This window comes from Marmota monax, unplaced genomic scaffold (genome assembly GCF_021218885.2).
Source record: "Marmota monax isolate L192 unplaced genomic scaffold, Marmota_monax_Labrador192_F-V1.1 WCK01_AAM20220418_F8-fsc00005, whole genome shotgun sequence".
In the NCBI taxonomy this organism is placed as follows: domain Eukaryota; kingdom Metazoa; phylum Chordata; class Mammalia; order Rodentia; family Sciuridae; genus Marmota; species Marmota monax.
In genome coordinates, this window is record NW_026692254.1 from 24212859 (window position 1) to 24222718 (window position 9860).

General features: G+C 49.9%; 1 protein-coding gene across 2 annotated transcripts in view; it reads right to left on the reverse strand.

The window, feature by feature from the left end:
- Positions 1–9513, reverse strand: part of Klhl25 (kelch like family member 25) — a 32230-nt gene extending 22717 nt beyond the window's left edge. Inside the window, exon 1 of one of the 2 annotated variants that reach the window (XM_046436847.2) lies at positions 9369–9513. The gene's annotated coding sequence lies outside the window, so the exon portion shown is untranslated. Of the gene's footprint in view, positions 1–9217; positions 9327–9368 lie in introns of those variants that run through there. The other variant, XM_058577084.1, reaches the window with a different exon arrangement.
- Between the last annotated feature and the right edge of the window lie 347 nt (positions 9514–9860).

The following is a 9860-nucleotide window of genomic DNA, read 5'->3' on the forward strand; positions in this document are numbered from 1 at the left end:
ATCACACAAAGCAAACTGGAGAAACTAATCCTAACTAGCCTAGCAGAATGGCTGGCTATGAAGTGTCTCTGGTTTCAAATGCTAGCACCTGTAAAAACAGCCTGTGTTACTTATAGTCTGAGTCTCAGTTTTCTCATCTGGAAAAAAGATAATATAAATAAACAATAAGTTTTAAATAACTTTTGTTACAATATAACTTATAATACTTCTATTTTATTGGTTATTGTTGATTTCTTTCTGTGCCTTATTTTTTTTGAGAAAGAGAGAGAGAGAGAGAGAGAGAGAGAGAGAGAGAGAGAGAGAGAGAGAATATCTTTTTATAGATGGAACAACACAATGCCTTTATTTTTATGTGGTGCTGAGAATTGAACCCAGGTACCCTGCGCTAGGCGAGCGCTCTACCGCTGAGCCACAATCCCAGCCCATCTGTGCCTTATTTTTAAATTGAACTTTTATCATATGTTGTGTGTATAGGGAAGAACATAGTATCTCTAGTGATAAGTACTCTTTAAGGTTCTGGGTACCTGTTGAAGGTTGTGGGATATGTCCTCCAAGGATATCGGGGGCTTTTGTAACTACCCCTAGCTCAAGGTACTGTCCTAAAAATTAACTGAGAGACAAGACATCAAGAGTTAAGCACAAGGGGCAACGTAAAGTTCACTCAATTCATGAGAGCTCCTGTTATTAATGCTGGTGTGGCTGATGTATCCTGCCAGTGGAACTCCTAGATGACTCCTGATCTCCACCTGGGGTCTTATTCCTGTGAACATGTTGGTCCATACAGCAAAGGGATTTGCAAATGAAATGAATCTTTGCTCCAGATGTAATTAATGATGTTACCAATCAGGTGACCTGAAGAGAGGGGGACTATTTGTGTCAGTGTGACCTAGTCCATGAGCCCTTTAAAAGCAATTTTCTCCTGCTGGTCACAGACTGAAAGTCAGGTTTTCGAAGCAGAACAGGATTTGAAGTCCCTCTACAGGGCTGAAGATGGAAGGGGCAGGTGGCATGGAGGGAACTCAGCCCTAAGACTACCCAGAACCCAATTCTGCCAACAACCAGAAAGAGCTCAGACACAGGATCTCCCCAGAGCTCAGGAGGAGAGCCCATCCACCTGACACCTTCATTTTGGACTTGTGAAACTTGAAGCAGAGAACCTAGTTGAGCTAACCCAGACTCCCAGCCTGCAGAACCATGCACTAATAAATATGTTAAGCTGCTCAACTTGTGGTGACTTGCCATGTTGCCATAGAAACTAATACAGAGCCCCCGTTATCCTTGGAGGACATATCCCACAACCTCCAACAGGTGCCCAGAACCTTAAAGAGTACTGAACACTAGAGATACTATGTTCTTCCCTATACACACAACATATGATAAAAGTTCAATTTAAAAATAAGGCACAGAAAGAAGTCAATAATAACCAATAAAATAGAACTATTGTAAGATATATTGTAACAAAAATTATTTAAAAGTTATTATTTATTTTTGGAATTTTGCATTTAATAGTATCATACTGCAGTTCACCCCGGATAACTGAAACCATGAAAGTCCAAGTGCAGATAAGGGGGGACTACTGTGCAGGCCCACTTGGCCTCTAGCCACAATGTATATGTATTAAAAGCATATCAGGTGCTCATCTAAAAGGTTCTGAGAAAACGTGAAGTGTTCTGCATTCTTCAATTGCTGGCTGTATGAGGTTTGAGAGTGGAGGCTGTCTTATTTAGCTCTGGCATTTAGCACAGTGGGTAGCATGGGTTCTCAATAATTTCATTTAATAAAGTTCCAACTTCCTGAACTGTTAGGAACAACATGGCTTCACCAAGCTGGCCTCACCATTGCATGTGCAGCCAATTATGAGGTGTTCATGGGCAATTATCTAGGCCAACCCCAGCAAAGTCCTCTTTTTGGCCTAGAAGAAACTGCGGGCACTGGAAACTGCTTAGGATGCCGTCCAGCAACAAGGTAGCTGTGAGTCCATATGCAAAGATATCTTGCTTTACACACCAAGTGACCACTCTGTAGGGGGACCTGCCTTGGCCCATGGCCGGCTCCAAGGGCTAAGCTGGCCAGGCAAACCCTGAAATTTTGCATGTAATTGTACCTTCTACTAAAAAGTCCTGGACAAAATGGTAAAAATAGCAACTGCAATTTCCTGCAATGCAGATATCCCAGTGAGTCCCAGTGCCTAAAAGCAAACCTGGCCATCCAACCTCTCTCCAACTCAGTGAAACACCTGCCTGCAAGCGGTGCCCAGGACAGAAGTGGCCCACTGGTGCCCCCACCTCCAGGGCATCTCCAGAGTGAGACGCTTCCTCACTTCCTTAAACACTCAGTCTTCAGAATCAAGGGGTGGCCAATAAAGCAAAAGTGCCCTTCAGCCCTCCCTCTCCTTACTAGACAAATTACACATGAGGAGCCCCACTGTCCCCTTGACTGCCCTCTCACCTCCCCCACCATGCCTGTCTCAACCAGGTCCGGCTGCCTGGGATAACAGGAGCCTCCTCTGGGGCTCAGTCCTGATCATCCCCAGGGCAGCAGGGGAATTGCAGCCAAACTGGATGTTGCTTCTCCAAGGGTGGGAGGCAAGACCACTTGGGAAATGACAGAAGAGCCTGATGAGTGCCACTAGGCAGTAATGAATTCCCCTGGGGGCCCTGGCTGTGGCCCCACCATCCCTTGACTCCTCTGTCAAGGGCCTGGTTTCCACCATTCAAGATCGGCTTCTCTTTCTCCTTTAGTTTCCATAGCTTTTCCCTGGCCCGCTTCTGTCTCCAAATCAAGTACAAGAGCCTTTTGGTAAATCTTCTGCTTGTTTTGAAGCTTTCTGTTACAGGAATACAGATAAAGACCCCCAAAGTAATATACATGGAAATTAACAAAGTTTTGGAGCTGCAGCCTTTGATCTCTATTAACAGGTCTGTGGTGGCCAACTTTTGGAGCCTTTTCATGGAGTGGTGAGGGAACTTTCTCTGTCCTGCTAGCTCATTTCTTCATTGCTACAGGTGGGACAGGAGGTAACTCCCCGACTGGCCAGGCCTCTGAGAGGTGCTCTGGAGCTGAGCCAAACTTTTCTCAGGACAGGTGAATTTCTTCGCATCTCACCTAAAGCCATCTCCGCTTACCATAGGCAAAGTCATCCCAGGCCAACTCTTGGATACACTCTTGTTTAGAAACCCTGAATTCACTCAAATGTTTTAGCCTTCAGATATTTGGCCCTCACTAGTAAAAGCCATGCCTCCTTGTGTTTGCAGAGCTTCTGAGCATAAAATGAATTTCCAGGAATGTTTTCCCATGCACCGGGCACAGCAGCTAGCAGGGGGCAGGGCTGGACAGGGATTAAAGGGCCTCATTTCACAGATGCATACACAGGGCCACAAGCTCTGCTCAATCCCCAGCTGAGGCCAGGAGACCAATAGGAGGCAGAACTAGCCCTGGCTAAATGTTGATCCTTTGGAAAAACAGAGGCGGATTAGAATCAAAAGAGAAAGCCTGAATACACTGGATCAATTTTTTTTTTTTAAAGGAATGAGATTTGCTTCATCATGTTAACTAAAACTGAATATGTGAATAATATCAAGGATGGGTGAAAATGTGGAGAAATAAAACTAAGTTTATCTGCAAGGCATCTGACTTTAATGAAGGAAATTAACAGTCTCACTTTTTCATAAAGATGCACAGTCAAGGATGTTCAAGACTTCATTGCTTGTAATGAGGAAAATCAGGCATGACCCAAAAGTATCTCTTTAGGAGACAAAGGGATGAAAGATAGTGGTCTGGTCACAGTGCGGAATATTATGTGCCCATGAAAAGGGTAAAAGTTTCTCCACACACTGAGTGATAGAAGTTGTAGAGTACTGAGTAGGATCTAAATAATGGAAAAATCAAAATCCATACATAATCTATATTTGTGAATGTATACCAGGGAGAGGGACATAGTTTCATACCACGTTTTGTTATTTCCCCCCCTCTATTGTTCATTTATAAAAAGAACCTATTGGTGTGCTAATTAAAAAAAAAAAAAGATAACTTAAAAGCACAATATTTTCCTTAGTCTCCCTATGCATCAGAAGACCATACAACGTCATGGTTGCAGCCTTCCCTGGTGCCTCGTTCACGCCCCTCTCCAGCCTGTGCCATCCCAGTCTTGACACTCTCTCAGATCTTCTCATGGCTGGCTCACACACCACCACCCCACAGAGGCCTTCCTTGACCCCCTCCATCCACGTGGCTCCTCCGCCCCTTGATCCTTTCTCTCTCACCTCCCTGTCCACGCCCCCACAAGCCCTTCCTACAGCTGCATTTATATGGTCTGTTATCTGTCTCCCTCAGTTGAACAGGAGTCCCAGAAGGGTGGGGCCTCATCTTGTTTTCTGATGAATTCCAGAGCCTGGCAGAGAACTGACAGCAAAAAATACTCATTGGACATAATGGAATAGAGACCAACAATGATCTTACTCTCCAATGTGGAAACTGAGGCAGACTCCCCACATGCCACTCATACCCCAGCACTGTGCCAAGATACTCACTGCCTGTGATACCCTTCTCCCTTATTTCTGAGACTGTCGATTCACAACAGAGGCATTCACAGGTCAAGGGACTTGCTGACCAAGGACTCACAGGCCCAGCTCTGGTGAAGCAGAATGTACACTCTGGACACTGGATGCACTGTCATGGTGTTTTAGAAAAAGACTCCTGGCCCTCACTTCTACCCAGACAAATCAACCTGGCCAACTGCAAACCTGGCAGACAATTCATCTTGAGGTTTGGACTAGGAATGCTTCTCTTATCTTAATTAGGAAATTAATTCTGTTTGGCCGAGATTGAGGTACAGTCAGACCCTCCTTGGGGGTTCAACAGGAATAGGCAGAGAACATGCAAGGCTTCTTTGTTTCTGTCCCTCCTATCTCTGTACCCTACTTCCACACAGCTGCCAGGCAAAGGCGTTGATCTTGTGGAGGTGGAGAGAGTGACGCACAAGGTGAATGTGGTCCTCAGGCGGGCAGCAGCCACAGCTCTCCCACGGCCATGCTCAGTGGGAGGAGCCATCCAACAGGTCTTGCAGGTGCCTCCTGGGCAAAGGCTGGCACTCAGCCTCCTCCTTCTGTCCCCCTCATCTCCTCACAATCCCTGTTGTTCAAAGGGACACTCTGACTATCTCTGGTGGCTCTGGTTCTGTGCCCAGGGGAAACCCCACAGGCAAGGTCTCATCCCATCTGTTACAGAGCAGGGGCTCCTCTATTTGTTGCCCAGCTCCCTCCCCAGGACCAGTCAGTGACGGTGAGCAAAGTGAGTCACCCACATGGCATCTTCCTTTGAGCCCATGCTTGCTCCCCCTGGGCCCCCAGACTGGTACTTCCTGACCCAGTCTTCTGGCTTCCCCAGTCCCCTCACCCACGGGCATATGCAGGCCCCAAACTCTGAAGGAGTGGGCAGGGAACCAAGGGAGGTTGGAAGAAGAGCCCTATCCCTCTGGAGATACTGGGAAAACCCAATCGTCTCCAGTCGTCAAGATGAAGAAACAAGGAGCTTAGCTACTGCACTCCTCTCATTCTACCAGAATCATCCTAGACAGGGAAGAGGAGGGTCCAGAGAGGGAGAGTAACCCCAAAGCCCACAGTATGTATCAGAGGCAGAGATGGAACCAGAATCCACTCAGCTCCTGTTTTCTAACATGGCTCCTCTGCACTCCACTTGCCGCTTCTCAAATTCTTCCTACCTGTGAGGGCTGAGCCAACAACCCAAGCTGTGTAAAGCTGCTTGACATCAGAGCTTGCAGGAATCTTTGAGATATCACAGGAAAACATTTAACAGAAACACTACATGGAAGAGCAATGCCCATTTTTGTAGAAAGGCAAACTGAAGCTCACAAAGGTAAGGGGGCCTGCAGAGACACACAGCCAGGAGGGGCAGGACAGGTGGGACTCCCACCACTTTAGTGCTCTTTCTGCCAAAAGGTTCTAGGTCTGAGGGACCCAACGGCAGGATGAAGAGGTGGAGCTAGTTTTCAGGCCTTAGTCGCTGAAACAGGGATAGCCCAAGGGAGCCTCAGCAGGGGAAGAAAGATTGGGTAGACCTTTATGCATTTGCAGAAAACACTGTGCAATTTCCCAACTAAATTGGATTTCTGAGACCACGGAGCTGTCACTTTTAAAAACAGGTCAATAAGCCACATGTGTCTGTCTACCCTTTATCATCCGAAAGGGCACTGAGACAGGGGTTGGAAGGAGCAGGGAGGCGGCTGAGGCCCAAGAAAGGGCTGCAAGCCAGCACCCAGCCTCAGTCTGTGCCCAGGGAATGGGGTGAGGGGAAAAGGAAGCTGGCTATGACCAATGTCCACTTGGTGCCAGAAGATTCTAGAGGAGTCTACACGGTGAGACTATTAATCTTTAGGATATCCCAGGAGAGGCCAGTAAGGCCCAGCGAGGTTACAGAATTCAGTCACAGACACCCAGCAGCATGGAGCCCCAGTCTGGGTCCACAGCTTGCACTCCTTCCACTGATACTGTACTGAGGGGCTTACGGAGAGCTTGCCCATCCCTGAAGCCATTCTCTGTCCCTCTAATTCCCCAAACTCCTACCTCCTAATGGCCCTCGAGGGACCTGAAGTCAGTGTGGTGAGGCAATGGCTTAAAGCCACTGGTATCAGCTTTTGCTACCTTTAGAACTAGTAATGGAGCTGGTGCTGCCCAGGGGAGGTGGTCCAGAAAAGGGGCTGAAACCTGCAGAAAGGTGGCTGCAATCACCAGGGGACAGATGTAGACTGATTAAGTCCTGCTGGGATGGTGTGACTAAAAGCTGCGGATACGTAAGCTCTCCCTCTTCCTGCCACTCCTTCCACTTGTCCAAACTAAGTGTTCCTGGTTTGGGGAAAATGTTTCGACAGCCCTGAGCAGGCAATTCAATTAGGAAATTTACCACATTAGACGAAAACCACTATCTCAGTCAGTCAATTCATTTGTCTAGACACTCTATTTGCTTGTCCCAGCTCTGACAGCCCACTCTGGCCAGGCTACACCCCCACTACCCTATGTTACAGAAGGACTAAGGGGTCAGGCCATGGGCTGGTCTTTAGGGACAATGGGGTGGGTTCTGTCAGGACCCCTCGCATTCAGAAGCCACCCAGTTTCCTGTGAGTGGACTACTGCCAGTGCAGAGCAGACCACCACAGCTGAGAAGAACCTCTCCATCACCTCTCACTTGCATTCTCTCTGACCTCACCTGTGCCCTAACTTGACATCAACCTGAACTGGCTCTGGGAGAAATGTGGGTGGGTAGCAGGAGAGGAGAATCTGGGCTGAGGCATGCCTTTTCTATCTTAGACCAGGCATCCTCTCTCCAGGACACCTTTGCCACCTGCACTCTTCCTCAGTGTCCCCTCAGCTTCCCTTGCTGCCTTTATTAATCACTGAGGTTCTCTGTACTCTGATAGTCAGGGCGCCTGATCCACATGCCAGCACCCTCTCATCTAGGAGGTCCCTAAAAGCAGGGTCCCCAGTCAAGTCTGAAACAATGAATGAAATAATAAATGAAGGAATGAATGACTAAGACCACTCACTAAATTACACACTCACTCTTTCTATACTGGGAAGAACCAGGCCTGTTTTCACTGCAGACTGTACAGTCTGGCACAGGGTAATTTCTTTCTTTTCTTCCTGGTCTCCTTTCCCAACACTGGGTGCCCACAGGTTTAAGATGCCATTAAGGACATCAGGCTACAGAAGCCGCCTCCAATGTGGAGCGTGCAACTTGCCCACAGCTCTTGTCTCTACACCACACACATAAATTCAGCAGCAGCCTGAGACCCAGGAAGAAGGTTTACTCTTCCATTTCTGTCTACTCTCCTTAATGACCTCCCTGGAGTCACTTCCTAACAAATTAATCAAAATCGAAATATTTGTGGGGCCTGGGAAAAGATAATTCTGTCAGGCTCCACAGGCACAGCTTGGAAACTCAGGACTCCAGGTCTTAGAAAGACCAACTCTAAGGGTGGGGAGGACCCTGTGTCCTACTCCTCCCAGCCCCCAGCTGCAATGCTTTCCCAACATCACCCAGAAATCCTAAGGGCACACATAGGCCCACTGAGCATCAGTTCCACCTACGAAAGGGGAAACAGAGTCCCAGGATACCAAAGGCCTGAGTCTCAAGTCACAGTCTGGTCCTTGTGCCATAGGCAACTTCCCTCCTTCCCTGACCCACTGCCATGCCAGAGTGAAACCAAAGGACCCAAACACCTGACACACTTTGCCCTGACTCACCAGGGAGCACCAGAGCCCAGTGAGCCTTCCCCAAGGGAGAGAGAGCACTGGGAGCTCAGCAGGACTCAAGAACCCAGATTAAAGGGAAGGGGCCTGGGCTGACCACCCACTTCCTTTGACCAGGTCTTTATGGAAATTCTTCTTACCTCAAAGACAGTGGGAGTGAACTTTGGGGTGGCTGAAGCAGCAGCACACACACAAAAAAGGAGTCTGGTGCCCCTGGGAACACAATTCCCCAAAGGCAAAGCTGCTAAAACAACTATGAAGGAGAAAAGGAAGGGGGGGGGGGAACGGGAGGAATCCCGGGGCCAGGTCAAGATGCGGGAAGAGGAATCAGACTATATACTTGCTCTGGAGCTGCCAGGTTGGCCACCACCCAGCTGGACAGGTGGGTGTGACTTTGGGACTATTAACCATTTCTCCCTTCTCGTGAAACGCACAGAGATACAGGACTCTTGTCTAGTGGGGCATACAAGGCCTGGGGCAAAAGGGTAGCAGGCTCCAGGACCCGGCTGGAGTAGACCCAACATTTCAATTCTTGTCCTCGCAGGGCACCAGGCAGGGCCCAAGTGAACGGGGACTTCGCTCCGCCAGGGCGCAGAGCTCTGCCGCTCATATCCTCGAAGACAAGCAACCTCCGTTTTCCAGGATCAATAGTAATTTTTTAAAAAGAGAGTGTGTGGACTCAATGAATCAACCGCTCCCAGGGGGAAAAGTAGCAGCTCCCGTGCGCAACATCCATTTGCAAAACAATTCATTCCCTCGCCCAGGGCTCTTAGCAAATACCCTCGCGGAGTCCCCAGGCACAGACGCGACGGGAGGACTCCGGGCTAGGGGTTGGGGTGGCTAAGTGCTGCCGCCCTCCCCCCACATTGTCCCCTACCCCAGTGGCCCCAAGACACGCGGTAGCCGGGGCAGCTCCGGGACCCCAGTCCCTCTGCGCTCCTCCCAGAACTCACGGCCTTGAGGAGGCTCACTTTGCCCAGGACTCCACGAACCGGGTCCAGCCCGGGGGAGGTGACAAGTCCCCGGTGCGGTGGCCGGAGCGCGGACGCAAGCCGGCCAGAGGACGGCGCCCCCAGCCTGGCTCAGTCCAGCCCAGGCACTCACCGCTCAGGGCGCTGCCGCCCGCCGTGCTCAGAGACCCCTGGCAGTCCGCACGAGCTCTGCAGCCGCTGCGCCGCCTCCCCTGACCGGCTGCCCACGGCCCCGAATGCGCCCGCAGCGGTACCGCCGAGGCGCCGCCAACAAACTAGTTTCTCCGGCCTTCCCGCCCCGCCTCCAGGCCCGAAGCGTAACAGCCAATCAGAGGTGGCGCCTCTGTGACGGATGGGCGTCCGAACCCATAGTGCCGCCTCACAAGCAGAAAGAGGTGGGCGTCCAGACCGCGCCGGTATCGCGGGGAGGCGGGGCAGAGCAAGGAAAAGGACTTCGACCAGATTCTTAAAGGGACAGGCGCTGCCCTCCCCCAGAGGCCCGAGTTTGGGAACAGAATGTGACGGTGTTCCAGAGCTTTCCGAAGGAGGGAGCTTTGTAGTTTGCGCGTCTGTCCCGGAATCACAGGCGTTGTAGACCTCTTCGCAAAGTCACACTTTAGTTGTC